This window comes from Scyliorhinus canicula, chromosome 2 (genome assembly GCF_902713615.1).
Source record: "Scyliorhinus canicula chromosome 2, sScyCan1.1, whole genome shotgun sequence".
NCBI classification, from domain to species: Eukaryota; Metazoa; Chordata; class Chondrichthyes; order Carcharhiniformes; family Scyliorhinidae; genus Scyliorhinus; species Scyliorhinus canicula.
In genome coordinates, this window is record NC_052147.1 from 95,479,774 (window position 1) to 95,495,602 (window position 15,829).

At 49.2% G+C, this 15,829-nt stretch overlaps 1 protein-coding gene across 1 annotated transcript in view; it reads right to left on the bottom strand.

Annotated features, from left to right (window-relative positions):
* The window catches only part of rad51 (RAD51 recombinase), a 131,276-nt gene extending 129,881 nt beyond the window's left edge, over positions 1-1,395 (bottom strand). Inside the window, exon 1 of the mRNA XM_038783538.1 lies at positions 1,238-1,395. The gene's annotated coding sequence lies outside the window, so the exon portion shown is untranslated. The remainder of the gene's footprint in view (positions 1-1,237) is intronic.
* Between the last annotated feature and the right edge of the window lie 14,434 nt (positions 1,396-15,829).

Consider the following 15,829-nt stretch of genomic DNA (forward strand, 5'->3'; position numbering starts at 1 on the left):
CTGCCATATTAGTTTAAACCCTCGCTCTTCCAATGTGGAAGCTTTGGAGAGAGTGCAAAGAAGGTTCACCAGGATATTGCCTGTTCAAGAGTGTTGGCGACAAGGAGAGGTCAAATAAACTAGGATTGTTTTCACTGGAAAGACAGAGGCTGAGGGGAGACCTGATAGAGGTCTACAAAATGATGGGAGGCATAGACAGGCTGGATATTCAGAGGCTTTTTCCAAGGGTGGAAGTATCAATTACAAGGGGACACAGGTTCAAGGGGTAGGTTTAAGAGAGATGTGCTGGGTAAGTTTTTCCACACAGAGTGGTGGGTGCCTGGAACACGCTGCCAGAGGATGTAATGGAAGCAGGCACATTCGCAACATTTAAGGGGCATCTGGATGGATACAAGAATAGGGAGGAAAAAGAGGGATGCGGACAGAGTAAGGGCATCATGATCGGCAGGCTTGGAACGCATGTTCCTAAGCTGTACTTTTCTTTTTAATAATCTTGATTGTCACAAGTAGGCTTACATTAACACTGTAATGAAGTTACTGTGAAAAACCCCTAGTCGCCACATTCCAGCACCTGTCCGGGTACACAGAGGGAGAATTCAGAATATCCAATTCACCTAACAGCACATCTTTCGGGACTTGTGGGAGGAGCACCCGGAGGAAACCCACGCAGACACAGGGAGAAAGTACAAACTCCATACAAACAGTGGCCCAAGCCAGGAATGGAACCTGGGGCCCACTGCCACTCATGTTTCTTTGTCCTTAACAGAGGTAGGTTTGTAGGGTGGGTGAGAACCACATTCATAGAAGCTATTCAACTACAGTGGGCATCGCAGCCAACATTAAAAGTCAGACTATTGGTTGGATAAGGGCTTCTTGAAGGGCCTCTGGGCCACTTTTTCTCCTCTACTTCCTCAGCCTCGAAAATCAATCGTAAGTCCTTTCCTACAAACTTGCATTAGTTAACTTAACACAGGCCGGGAGATGGCCCTGTATTCGTGATGGGGGGGGAGGGGGGGCTGTTTCGTTATCGACTGTGGCCGGTTCGAAAAGTGCCTACCGAGTGCATGCGGCCTGTCGGGGGGGGGGGGGGGGGGGGGGGGAGTCCAGAAGGTAAGCAGAGAATGAGGGGGCTTTCAATCCGCTTAACGCCAACAGGTTTGGTCGGTCTAGCCCCTCCATTAGTACTGAATCCGCGCTCTGGGCTCCAGACACCGCCTGAAGTCACTCACTCCTTTACCTCAGAATAAGAGGCTGACGTCTGCCCTCCGCTTCCGCCAGGGTCTGTCCGTTAACGGGCCCTGACTCTCGCGCTGCCTCGGGTGCTGCTGTTGACTATTCCATAAAGCGCGCCATTTCGCGGTGACGTCTGACGCAGGCGAGCAGGGCGCCAACCGTTTGCGGCGGCAGCGAAGGGGGAGGAGCGTGCGCGCGCGCCCTGTCCCACACCCACGCAAGCACGCGCCCAGCGGCCCGGGGGGGGCAGGGCAGTTGGTTCACATCGAACATGGACCAAAACATTCCGCTGGAGTGGGCAATGAAGGAGGTTTGGCAGCCGGAGCAAATGACATGAATGGATCGCATATGTTATGGTGATAATGTTGCTTGAATTGAGGTGAACAGAATTTCAACCAGTTCGGAGTATTTTTTATTCATTTCTGCTTCCACAAGATGTGGGCGGCGCTGGCATTTATTGTCCGTCTCGAATGCCCTCAAAAGTTTCACATCTGTGGTTGGGTCCCCCATTTCAGTGTGGCGCTGAACTGCTTCTCCCCAGAACCACCCCACCCCATTGAGTATGAGTTTCAGTCTTGAGCTGCACCACCTGCCGCACATCTCCGCCATCAGAGAGTTCATGGTTGCTCAGAGTTGTTCCGAAACCACATAGGGGAGGCCCGGACAGAGCTCCTGCAGCACAAGTCCGGCGGTGGGGGAATTATTATTTTGCAACCACATTGTTTCCATTGGCATCATTTAAAAGTTGTCCAAAAAGGAGACATTTGAAAAAATTTGAGGAAATTGTCGTGACACCAGGAAAATCTGGGACTCTCCCAGAAAAAAAAACAGGACATAAGGTCATTATGGCTTCAATGGATCAGATCACCTGTTTTGGTGATGAAGGTGTCACATTTGATCCAAGATAGCTTTCTGATCGCACATTCATGCTAACTCTAAGATAACTTTGCCACCTCAGTAACATTCCTTTACTTTGCTGCTGACTCAGCTCATCTGCTGCTGAAACCCTCATCCATGCCTCTGTTACTTATAGAGTTGGCTATTCCAATGTACTCCTGCCAGGTCTTCCACATTCTCCCGAGGCTATCCAAAACTCTGGTGCTTGTCTTAACTCGCAACAAGCCCCATTTTGTTGACCGTCATGGTTAAGCAATATATTTGATTTCAAAATTCTCACCTTTGTTTTCAAATCCCTCTTGTCCTTGCCCATCCCTATCCTTGCAATCTCCTCCAACCTCGTGACCCTCTGAGATATCTGCAGTCCTCTAATTCTGGCCTGTTGTGCATTCCCAATCATTCGTCCTGCAATTTGTGACCGTACCTTCAGTTGCCATGGCCCCAAGCCCTGGAATTGACTCCCTACACCTCACTACCTCACTTTCCTCCTTTTAAGACACTCCTTAAAACCTACCGTGGGGCAGCACAGTGGTTAGCACAGTTGCTTCACAGCTCCAGGGTCTCCGGTTCGATTCCTGGCTTGGGTCACTGTCTGTGCAGAGTATGCATGTTCTCCCCGTGTGTGCGTGGGTTTCCTCTGGGTGCTCCGGTTTACTCCCACAGTCCAAAGATGCGCAGGTTAGGTGGATTGGCCATGCTAAATTGCCCTTAAGTGTCCACAAAGGTTGGATGGTGTTACAGGGATAGGGTGGAGGTGTGGGCTTGGGTAGGGTGCTCTTTCTGGGGGCCAGTGCAGACTTGATGGCTGAATGGCCTCCTTCTGCCCTATAAATTCTTTGATACCTCTTTCACCAGGTTCTTTGCCACCTAATCTAAATGGCTCAGTGTCATAAACTGTTTATCATCCTCATGTGAATTTTTTTTTTATAGAGAAATACAGCACAGAACAGGCCCTTCAGCCCACGATGTTGCGCCGAACCTTTGTCCTAGGTTAATCATAGAATTTTGGACAATTTGTCATGGCCAATCCACCCAACCTGCACATCTTTGGACTGTGGGAGGAAACCGGAGTACCCGGAGGAAACCCACGCAGTCACGGGGAGGATGTGCAGACTCCACGCAGACAGTGACCCAAGTCGAAATTGAACTTGGGACCCTGGAGCTGTGAAGCAATTGTGCTATCCACAATGCTACCGTGCTGCCCTTAAGAAGTTAACCTACACTCCCTTATTCTACCCTAATCCAAGTACCTATCCAATAGCCGCTTGAAGGTCCATAAATTTTCCGACTCAACTACTACCACAGGCAGTGCATTCCATGCCCCCACTACTCTCTGGGTAAATAACCTACCTCTGACATCCCCTCTATATCTTCCACCATTTATCTTAAATTTATGTCCCCTTGTAATGGTGTGTTCCACCCGGGGAAAAAGTCTCTGACTGTCTACTCTATCTATTCCCCTGATCATCTTATAAACCTCTATCAAGTCGTGATAAAAGGAATGTTTTATTATATTAAAAGTGCTATATAAATATAAGTTGTAGTTGGTTGAAGAATAAATTTGGACAGTTCATGGGGTATATGTTCTCCTGAACTGGAAATTTTGAAAAGCATCAGGATAGATAAGTCCCCTGGGCCAGATGGGATATACCCAAGGTTACTATGGGAAGCGAGGGAGAAGATTGCTGCGTCGTTGGCGATGAACTTTGCGTCCTCACTCTACACTGGAATAGTACCGGATGATTGGAGGGAGGCAAATGTTGTTCCCCTGTTCAAGAAAAGGAATAGGGAAATCCCTGGGAATTACAGAGCAGTCAGTCTTAAGTCTGTGGTGAGCAAAATACTGGAAAGGATTCTGAGATATGGAGCGGTATTCTGCGAAAACTGGAGGGGCGGGCAACTCCGGCGCGAAGGAGTGGCGTGAACACTCCGGCGTCGGGCCGCCCCAAAGGTGCGGAATCCTCCGCATCATCAGGGGCTAGGCCTGCGCCGGAGTGGTTTGCACCGCGCCGGTCGGTGTCAAAAGCCCTCCACCAGCCGGCACGAATTGGCGCATGCACGGGAGTGCCAGCGTGTGCTGGCGTCATCCCAGTGCATACGCAGGGGGGTTCATCTCCATGTCTGCCATTGCGGACTGTTAGAGCGGCCGACGCAGGGGAATAGAGTGCCCCCACGGCACAGGCCCGCCCGCGGATCGGTGAGCTCCGACCGTGGGATAGGCCACCATGGAGGCACCCCTGGGGCCAGATCCCCCCCGCGCCCACATGAGGACCCTGGAGGCCGCCCACGGAGACAGGGCCCGCCGGTAAGTACCTGTTGTAATTTACGCCGGCGGAACCGGCCAGAAACGGGCGGCCACTCCACCCATTGGGGGCCGGAGAATCGCCGGGGGGGGGGGGGGGCGCTGCCACCCCCGCCAAATCCCCGGTGCCGGAGAATTCGGCAGCCTGCGGGGGCGGGATTCACGCTGCCCCCAGGCGATTCTCCAACCCGGCGGGGGGGGGGGGGGGGGGGGGGGGGGGGTCAGAGAATCCCGCCCAGGATTTATGATTATTTAGGAAAACATAGTTTGATTAAAGATAGTCAGCATGGCTTTGTGAGGGGCAGGTCATGCCTCACATGCGTCATTGAATTCTTTGAGGATGTGACGAGACACATTGATGAAGGGCGGGCAGTGGATGTGGTGTATATGGATTTCAGTAAGGCATTTGATAAGGTTCCCCATGGTAGGCTCATTAAGAAAGTTAGGGACCATGGTTATAGGGAAATCTGGCTGTCTGGATGCAGAATTGGCTGGCCAAAAGAAGACAGCGAGTGGTGGTGGATGGAAAGTATTCCGCCTGGAGGTCGGTGACCAGTGGTGTCCCACAGGGATCTGTTCTGGAACCTCTGCTCTTTGTAGTTTTTATAAATGACTTGGATGAGGAAGTGGAAGGGTGGGTTAGTAAGTTTGCCGATGACACAAAGGTTGGTGGAGTTGTAGATAGTGTCGAGGGCTGTTGCAAGTTACAACAAGACATTGACAGGATGCAGAGCTGGGCTGAGAAGTGGCAGATGGAGTTCAACCTAGATAAATGTGAAGTGATTCATTTTGGAAGGTCGAATTTGAATGCTGAATACAGGGTTAAAGGCATGAGTCTTGGAAGTGTGGAGGAACAGAGGGATCTTGGAGTCCACGTACATAGAACCCTCAAAGTTGCCACCCAAGTTGATGGGGTTGTTAAGAAGGCGTATGATGTGTTGGCTTTCATTAACGGGGGATTGAGTTTAAGAGCCGCGAGGTTTTGCTGCAGCTTTATAGACGACACTTGGAATATTGTATCCAGTTCTGGTCACTTCATTATAGGAAGGATGTGGATGCTTTGGAGAAGGTGCAGAGGAGGTTTAACAGGATGCTGCCTGGACTGGAGGGCATGTCTTATGAAGAAAGGTTGAGGGAGCTAGGGCTTTTCTCACTGAGCGAAGAAGGAAGAGAGGTAACTTGATAGAGGTGTACAAGGTGATGAGAGACATGGATAGCGTGGATAGCCAGAGACTTTTCCCCAGGGCAGAAATGGCTGCCACGAGGGGACATCATTTTAAGGTGATTGGAGGAAGGTAGAGGGGAGATTTCAGAGGTAGGTTCTTCACACAGAGAGTGGTGGGTGCGTGGAATGCACTGCCCGCGGACGTGGGCATTCAGAGTCATTAGGGAAATTTAAGCAACTCTTGGACATGCACATGGACATCAGTAAATTGAAAGGGTATAAGTTAGGTTGATCTTAGATTGGAATAAGTGGTCGGCACAACATCGTATGCCGAAGGGCCTGTACTGTTCTGTACTGTTCTATGTTCTATTGTTATGGGCCAGGGTTTAGAAAACTCCAAAGTATATCATTGAGTTCACCTGACCCACGACTTTTATTAGATTGTGATTATGGGGAGCACAAGTGCCTACTTTACAGATGTGATGAAACAGAGATCTAAAGTACATTTAAAACAAAACCATGTTTATTTATGAATCCAGTTAACACTTTATAAACTCACAGTAAACATCTTAACAACTATCAACACCAATAATTCCCACAGATACAATATTCTGTAAGTAACCCATTGTAACTTTCCTAACAAAATCCATAAATCCAAAAGACCCTTTTTACAGAAAGACAGCAGGTTTACATTCTTTACAGAAACAGGTATTACGTTGAAATCCTCAAATGATCTGGAGACGGTCTTTAGAGTGCAGAGAGAGATCAATGCACCTTCTTGCTGTGACTGAAGCTTCTTGAACTCTGAAAACGAAAGTAAAACACACAGACACACACCAGCTTTTTGCTCAAAGCAAAAGTAAAAGCAGAGTCACAGCTCAGCTCCACCCACATACTGACATCACTGCAGCTATTTGATAAACACCCATTTCTTAAAAGTACATCCACCACAGCTATTTGATAAACATCCATTTATTAAAAGGTACTCTCACATGACACTATATTCCAACTCAAATTGGTCCCTTGGTGAATACAACGTCCCATATCACAGTCACCTCCCCTACAATTTGTTGATCTGTAAATTCCTTTGGGATTCAGTATAAAGCTTGAAGATGTTCCCATACACACCTTTCATTATTCTGCTAGGATATTTTATTTATATCCTAGCAGTCATACAGGGCCTCAATTTAGCATCTCAGGACTTCACTGAAATGTTGGGGTGGCACAGTGGTTAGCACTGCTGCTTCACAGCGCCAAAGACCCAGGTTCAATCCCGGCTCCGGGTCACTGTCCGTGTGGAGTTTGCTCATTCTCTCCGTGTCTGCCTGTGTCTCACCCCCACAACTCAAAGATGTTCAGAGTAGGTGGATTGGCCATGCTAAATTGCTCCTTAATTAGAAAAACAAAATTGGGTGCTCTAAATTGATTTTTAAAAAGGACTTCACTGAAATGTAAGTATAGCGTTAATGTTCAAGTCGAAAGTGGGTCCTGAATCCAAAACCTTCCAGTTTAAAAACAAGAGTGCTACCACTGCCAAGTATGTACACCTTAATTTACTGCAAGATTGAAAAAATGTAATCTGGCATGTTGAACAGACTTCGGCTAACCAGGCAGGATGACGTTTAATTCTCCTTTGTATTATTAACATAGCCCCATTAATGTTGTAGTCCCTTTTATAAAATCTTTAGTTTCTTTGAAGAAGTCCTAAATGATTTGATAATTCCCAGCATGGCTAATGTCCATGGGGCGTTCAACCAGTATTGGATCCTGTTATTGATCAGTCATTCACAATGAACTTTGCAATGAAGTAAAAAGTTATGACAGCTTGTATGAGGAATGGGTAAAAACAGAAAAATGGAACCTTGGAGAGTACAGCATCCTAGATCACATTTAACTCCCCAAAGAATTGGATGTAATCCCAAAATTGCTTTGGGATGCCGTATGGAATTCTAAAATTAGCAGTTAATGAAATAAAAATCGCTTATTGTCACGAGTAGGCTTCAATGAAGTTACTGTGAAAAGCCCCTAGTCGCCACATTCCGGCGCCTGTCCGGGGAGGCTGGTACGGGAACACTATGCAGTAGGGTCTTTTCCCATCTAGTCTTGAGAGGACCTGTGCAAAGTGGCCAGCTGCTAGTTTAACTCGAGTTTGATGCTAGTAACATTTACAGGTTTTGTGGATTTGGAATTTAAGGACTCCTTTGAGGTTCCCAGCTTGGGTCACTGTCTTTGTGGAGTCTGCACATTCTCCCCATGTCTGCATGGGTTTCCTCCGGGTGCTCCGGTTTCCTCCCACAAGTCCCAAAAGATGTGCTCGTTAGGTGAATTGAACATTCTTAATTCTCCCTCAGTGTACCCGAACAGGCGCCGTAGTGTGGCGACTAAGGGATTTTTACAGTAACTTCATGACAGTGTTAATGTAAGTCTACTTGTGACACTAATAAAGATTATTATTATTCAGTGTTATGGATCACGAGCCATTTATTAGGAGGAATTATCATTTCCACTGCAAATCAGAAGCTGACTTCCACCCCAACAAGAAATCAGCGAGGCGAAGGCTAAGATATCTGCCCCTGCGCCCGTCTGCAGCTCCGGCAGGTCCGACACACAGAATATGACCTCCGGGGGACCAGGCTCCATGTCAACATACAAAACCAGCAAAATGATGCTAAAAACTTACCTCCAGAACCCTTGCAGCTTCGGGCAAGACCAAAATATGTACATGATTAGCAGGGCCCCTCCCATACTGCCAGCAGATGTCCTCCCTCAAACAGCCGACTCATCCTTGACTTCGTCAGGTGTGCCTGTGCACCTCCTTCAGCTGTATCAGCCCCAGTCCCGCACACAAGGTAGCGGCATTCACCCTACCGCAGCACCTTGCACCACAATCCCTCCTCTAATGTCATTCCCAGCTCCTCCTCCCACTTAGCTTTAATCCCCTCCGGACACCTTATCCTCCTCCAGAATCTTCCCATAAATCCCCGAGATGACTCCCCTCTCTATCCCCCCTCACTGACAGCACCTCCTCCATCAATGAGGAGGGGGCGCTATTGGAAAGGTCAGAAAAACCTTCTTTGCAAAGTTCCACAGCTGCATGTACCAGAAACTCACCTCCCCCGTCAACCCAAACTTCTCCTTCTACTTCTCCAAGCTCGCAAACCGCCCTCCAGAAACAGATCCTACATCTCCCTAATCCCCCTCTCCTCCCATCTCTGGAACCTCTCATCCATCCTCCCCGGCTGAAATCTATGTTTCCCCCTGTTTGGCATCACCCTCGACACCGCTCCTAAAGGTGCTGCCAGAATTGTCACCAAATCCTCGGCCTGGCCACCACCACCGGACTTCTCAAATACTTCCCTGGAGGCAACAGAAATGGGTCTGTCGTCAGTGCCCGCAACCCTGACTTCCTACACGAAACCGCCTCCATCCTTATTCACAAAGCCTCCACCTTCCTATTCCGGCCCATTTGCAGCCAGTAACAATACATTATATTTGGGATGCCAACCTCTGCAGTACCGCCTTCCTTATCCTAGTCACCTCCACCACTTGAACGAATAAGGAAATCAGCCTATCCACTCCCTGAAAAACCTCCTTGGGCAAAAAGACCAGATAAAAACAAAAACCGTGGCAAAATATTCATCTTCACCGCCTGCACCTGGCCTGCCAATGACAGCAGAAGACTATCCCACCTCAAAAAATCTGCCTTCATCATCCCCACCAAGTTTGAGCAATTTAAGCTCCGAAGACCTGCTCAATCCCAAGCCACCTGCACCCCCAAATATCTAAAATGTGAAGCTGCCACAAGGAATGGCAACCCCGCCCCCTGTCTTTGGGGTGGATACCACAAAATACTCACTTTTCCCTAATTTCTGTTTATCCCTGAAAACGGCCCAAATCTTTTTAGCAAACCCGTTATGTCCCCCCACCAAAGAGCCCAGCTTTGAAATGTATAGCAACAAATCGTCCACTTAAAGGACACCCTATGCTCAACCTTGCCCCCACCCTCTCCTCACTATCCCCTTCTGCAACTCTGAACTCCTCAGCGCAATGGCCAAAGGCTCTATCGCTAATGCAAACAGAAGGGGGGAACATGGGGCAACCCTGCCTTTTTCACCGATGCAGCAGAAAATACCCTGAGTTCTATCATTCGTGCGCACACATGCCATCGGCTGCTTATACAGCAACTTCACCCATGCCACAAATGTAGGCCCAATCCCAAACTTTTCCAACACCGCAATCTGATAGCTCCACTATCCCAATCAAACCTTCTCATTATCTAATGCCACCACCACCTCCTCTCCCTTCTTCTGCCGGAGAAAGCACTGCATTCAGCAGCCGCCACACATTCAACCAGCTGTCTATCCTTTTCGAACCCCATCGGATTCTCCGCAATCGGTAGATTGCCGTAAACACACCTCCAACCTCAGTGCCAGCATCTTTGCCAATATCTTAGTGTCTACATTCAGCAGAGATATGGGCCTGTATGACCCACACTCCACTGGGTCCTTATCCTTCTTTAGCAGCAACGAGATGGAGGTCTGACCTATCATTTTCTGCAAAGCCCGCCTGACCATCGCGTCCTTGAACAACTCCACCAACAGCGGCACCAGCTTATCCTAAAATTTCTTATAAAATTCCACCGGAAAACCATCTGGCCCCGCCGCCTTACCAGTTTGCATATTCCCAAATGCTGCCTTCAACTCTTCCGATTCCTCCAACCCCACCCTCTCCATTTCGCACCTTTGGGCACTCTAAACTCCCCAAAAACTCTGTCATCTCCCACTCATCCTCTGGTGGTTCCGGCTTATAAAATTCCTCAAACACCTTATTAATCCGCTCCTGGGCCACCACCAGCTCACACGATCTAACCCGAACTATCTCCCTCGCCGTTGCATGGCTACGATCTGCCATCTGCCAATACTCATCCTTCTCAGCTGATGCATCGCTTTCCACGTGGATAATAGATCAAACCTCGCCTGCAACTCCTTCCTCTTCAACAAGAGCCCGGGTCTGGGACCTCATGTACACCCTGTCGACTTCCAGGATCTCTTCCTTCAAACGCTGGCATTCCTCCCTCTCATCCTTATCCGCCTTAAACAAAATAACCTCCCCCCTCACCACTGCCTTTAGAGCCTCCCAAACCAGGGATGGCGAGACCTCCCCCGTGCAATTAAACTCGCATACTCCTCGATCACCTTCCCCATTCTAACACAGAAACTCTGTTCCACTAAGTCCCTCCACCCCGGCTTCTGAGCCAACCCCTTCTCCAGAAACACATCCATCCAATGTGGAGCATGGGCCGAAATCACAATTGCTGTATACTCTGCCTTCCTAACTCCAGCCAACAGCGCCTTAACCACCACAAATAAATCAATCCTCAAGAACACCTTATGGTCCGGCGAGAAAACCGAATACTCCCGATCCCTCGGGTGCAACTGGATAAAAGCAAATTACTGCGGATGCTGTAATCTGAAACAAAAGAGAAATGCTGAACCCTGACTATTTTTTTTGTATGCAGAAAAGGCAGTTTGAACTTTTATTAGGTGGCGGCTTGTTGATTGTTTACATCGCTGAGTGAAATGGGACCGATTCAATTTGTAAACCGTGCGGTGTGCTGAGAGAGGGAGAGAGAGCGGCGCCAATCTGCCTGTTAACATTCAGCTCACACTTGAGGTTTGCCTGCATCTTCCCATTGCAGAGCACGGCCCGCACTACAGAGCTGCTGCTCAACGCAAATTGTAAGCTATTTGTAGCAGGATCGGTCGGGAAAGGATGATTGTGTCACGACTGCCTCAATTTAGTTCCTCACAGCCAAAGTGTAAAATGTGGGCAATAACACACGCTCCCACAAATTCAAGATGTGGAGATGCTGGCGTTGGACTGGGGTGAGCACAGTAAGAAGTCTTACAACACCAGGTTAAAGTCCAACAGGTTTGTTTTGAATCACTAGCTTTCGGAGCACTGCTCCTTCCTCAGGTGATTGAAGAGGTAGATTCCAGAAACATATATAGACAAAGTCAAAAGTGCAAGACGATACTTTGAATGCAAGTCTTTACAGGTAATTAAGTCTTTACAGGTCCAGTTGGAGCAAGCTAAAGAGGTGTGAATTGTCTCAAGCCAGGACAGTTTTTAGGATTTTGCAAGCCCAGGCCAGATGGTGGGGGGTGAATGTAATGCGATATGAATCCAAGGTCCCGGTTGAGGCCGTACTCGTGTGCGGAACTTGGCAATAAGTTTCTGCTCGGCGATTCTGTGTTGTTGCGTGTCCATGGAGAACGCTTACCCGAAGGTCAGAGGCTGAATGCCCTTGACTGCTAAAGTGTTCCCCGACTGGAAGGGAACATTCCTGCCTGGCGATTGTCGCGCGATGTCCGTTCATCCGTTGTCGCAGCGTCTGCATGGTCTCGCCAATGTACCACGCTTCGGGACATCCTTTCCAGCAGCGTACGAGGTAGACACGTTGGCCGAGTCACACAAGTATGTACCATGTACCTGGTGGGTGGTGTTCTCACAGGTAATGATGGTACCCATGTCGATGATCTGGCACGTCTTGTAGAGATTGCCATGGCAAGGTTGTGTTGTGTCGTGGTCGCTGTTTTGAAGGCTGGGGTAGTTTGCTGCAAGCAATGGTTTGGTTGAGGTTGCGCAGTTGTTTGAAGGCAAGTAGTGGGGGTGTGGGGATGACCTCGACAAGATGTTTGTCTTCATCGTGTTGAAGGCTGCGAGCAAGATGTAGTTTCTCCGCTCCAGGGAACGTTCAGGGACTGAATGGGCCAATCAAAAGGGCCGTGTGTTTGCGCACTTGAGGCAACTGAAGGCGGACGTGGCTATGCTGCAGGAGACACATTTGAAGGTGGGGACCAGATTAGGTTAAGGAAGGGATGGGTTAGGCAGGTGTTCCATTTGGGATTAGACTTTAAAACGAGTGGGGTGGCAATCTTGGTCAATAAGCAGATGGCATTCCAGGTGGAGAATATAGAGGCGCACCCAGGGGGTAGATATATCATGGTTAGTGGGAAATTGGAAGGAATGGCCATGGTATTGGTAAATATATATGCCCCGAACTGGAATGACGTTGAGTTTGTTAGACGGGTGTTGGGGAAGATCCTGGACCTAGATTCACATCGGCTGATTATGGGGGAGATTTCAAAACAGTCCTGGATCCAAGGCTGGATCAGTCGAGTTCTAAGTTTGGGAATGTATCAGCTATGGCAAAGGAGCTTCGGGGGTTTATGGAGCGCATAGGGGAGGTTGATCCGTCGAGATTTGGGAGGCCGAGGAGTAAGGAGTTTTCAGTCTACGCCCATGTGCACAAGGTGTATTCCCAGATAGACTTTTTGTGTTGGGCAAAACGCAGCTGGCTGAGGTGGTAGATGCTGAATATTCAGCAATTGTGATGTCAGACCATGCCCCACACTGGGTAGACCTGCAAGTTAGCAAAAGGAAGGCCCAGCGCCCGCAGTGGAGGTTAGACGTGGGCTTTAGCGGAGGAGGAAGTGTGTGAGCGGGTGAGGGAGGCTATTCGGGGGTATATAAAGATCAACGACACAGGTGCGGTTTCGGCCCAGGTGATTTGGGAGGCACTGAAGGTGGTTATTAGGGGGAAACCTATCTCAATTCAGGCCCATAAGGAGAAGGCTGTGCGGGTGGTTAGACAGGCTGGTAGGCGTACTTTTACAGGTGGACAGGAGGTACGCGGAGTCTCCGGATGACGGGCTTCTGAAGGAGCGTCAAAGACTGCAGCTGGAATTTGGGCTCCTGTCCACAGGTAAGGCGGAGGGACAGCTGAGCAGGGTAAAGGGGGCGGTTTATGCGTACAGGGAAAAAAGCCAGCAGGATGCTGGCGGATCAGAAACAGGAGGCATCAAGAGAGATTGGGAAAGTAAGATACAGGGGGTGAAGGCGATTCTGGGTCCGGCGGGGGTGAATTTTTACAGTGGATTGTATGAATCGGAAACCCCCAGCCGGGGAGGAGGGTATGAAGCGATTTCTTGGAGGGCTGGAGTTACCGAGGATAGGTGAGGAGTTGATAGAGGAATTGGGAGCCCCAATTGGGCTTGGAGAGGTTATAGACGGGCTGGGGGTGATGCAATCGGGTAAGGTCCCGGGACCTAACGGATACCTGGTCGAGTTCAATAAAATGTTTTCCGGGCCCCTGATAAAGCTTTCAATGAGTCGAAGGAGTGGGCAGTGCTCCCCCCAACGTTTCCGCAGTCATCGATTTCCTTTATTTTGAAGAGGGATAAGGATCCGGAGAGCTGTGGCTTGAATAGGCCAATCTCCCTGCTAAGTGTGGAAACTGCTGGCAAAGATCTTGGCCACACATGAGGAAGTGAACAAACGAATATGATAGACAGTAGGACCCTGAGGGTAATGAGTTCAAAGACAGAGAACAAAGGGATGAGCACAGCATGGCTAGGAAGGGGAGAGGGGAGCTTTGCCTCGTGGAGAGAATGGTGAAAAGGATGCTGGGTAACAAGAGGCCCAGGATTGGGAAATGTGAAGTGAGCCAATCAAGATATATGGCCAGGTCAGAAGGTGTATAGAATGGCCAATGGGAAGTTTGTATGCGAATCTTGATGTGATTCGATCTATATGTGCTGTAATTTCTTTGTTCTCGCTCTCACTAACTTTTGGGAGCTCTAGAAGACAGCTGCGTGTTCTAAGGTCCCACGAGTGAGTCAGCCTTGCAAGCTGGTGGAAATAAAACAATAATTGATACCTGCAGATCCGTCTCAGATTTTATTGAGCCCAGACTGGCAGCAAAAGAATCAGGGATTAACACACATAGAGGATTGTGTTCTGGGTGTAATTGGGGAGGACCAGACCGGATTTGTTAAGGGACGACACCTGACGTCCAACATTAGGCGGCTTCTAAATGTAATAATGATGCCTGCGGAGGGGCGCGAGGTTGAGGTGGTGGTGGCCATGGATGCGGAAAAGGCCTTTAATCGAGTAGAGTGGAAGTACTTGTGGGATGTCCTGGGAAGGTTTGGTTTCGGGCAGAGTTTTATGGATTGGATCCGGTTGCTATATCGCACCGGTGGCAAATGTAAGGATCAACCAGGTTCGATTGGAGTATTTTAGTCTGTGCCGGGGGACGAGGCAGGGATGTCCACTCTCCCCTCTACTGTTTGCCCTGGCCATAGAGCCTTTGGCAATGGTGCTGCGAGCACGAACATTTGGCGGGGGATAGTGAGGGGGGGTTGGAACACAGGGTCTTGCTCTATGTGGAGGATCTTCTCCTTTACATAACAGATCCATTGGGGGGGATTGCAGGAATTATGGGGATACTGGAGGAATTTGGTCGGTTCTCAGGTTACAAATTGAATATAGGCAAGAGTGAGGTCTTTGTGATTCAGGCAAGGGGGCAGGAGAGGAGACTGAGGGAGATGTTGAAACTGGTGGGAAGGAGTTTTAGATACATGGCGATTCAGATGGCAAGGGACTGGGATCAGCTTCATAAACTAAAATTCGGCACGGTGATTGAACAAATGAAAGGGAACTTCCGTAGGTGGGACGTGCTCCCACTGTCATTTGCGGGGAGGGTACAGACTGTGAAAATGACAGTCCTCCCATGTTTGCTGTTCATGTTTCAGTGTCTTCCAATCTTGATCCCCAAGGCATTTTTTAGGAAGATGAATGCGACGATCTCTGGTTTTACATGGCCCAGGAAAGCCCCAAGAGTGAAGAAGGCCCTTCTTGAGCCGGGGCGTGGGGAGGGAAGCTTGGCCCTTCCAAACTTTATTAATTACTACTGGGCAGCTAATATATCAATGGTTAGGAAATGGGTATTGGGGGAGAGGTCGGTGTGGGAGTGAGTGGAGACAGCAGCTTGCAAGGGCATGAGTCTGAAGGCTCTGTTAACGGCACCTCTGCCTTTCTCGCCGGCCCGGTACTCCACAAGCCCAGTGGTAGTGGCAGCCCTGAGAGTGTGGGGGCAGTGGAGGCAGCATATGAGACTGGTGGGACCATCAGTGTGGTCACCAATTTGTGATAATCACAGGTTCGCTCCGGCAGAGCTGGATGGGGGTTTTAGGAGGTGGAAGCATGCAGGGATTGAGAGATTTGGGGATCTCTTTATTGAGGAAGGTTTCCCAAGCCTGGAAGAGCTAAAGGAGGAGTTTGAGTTGAGTGGGAACGGATTTTTCTGGTACAGGATTTTGTCTGGAGGCAGGTTCGAAGCTTCCCTCGCCTCCCTCTAAGGGGACTACAGCATAAGTTAATGTCTA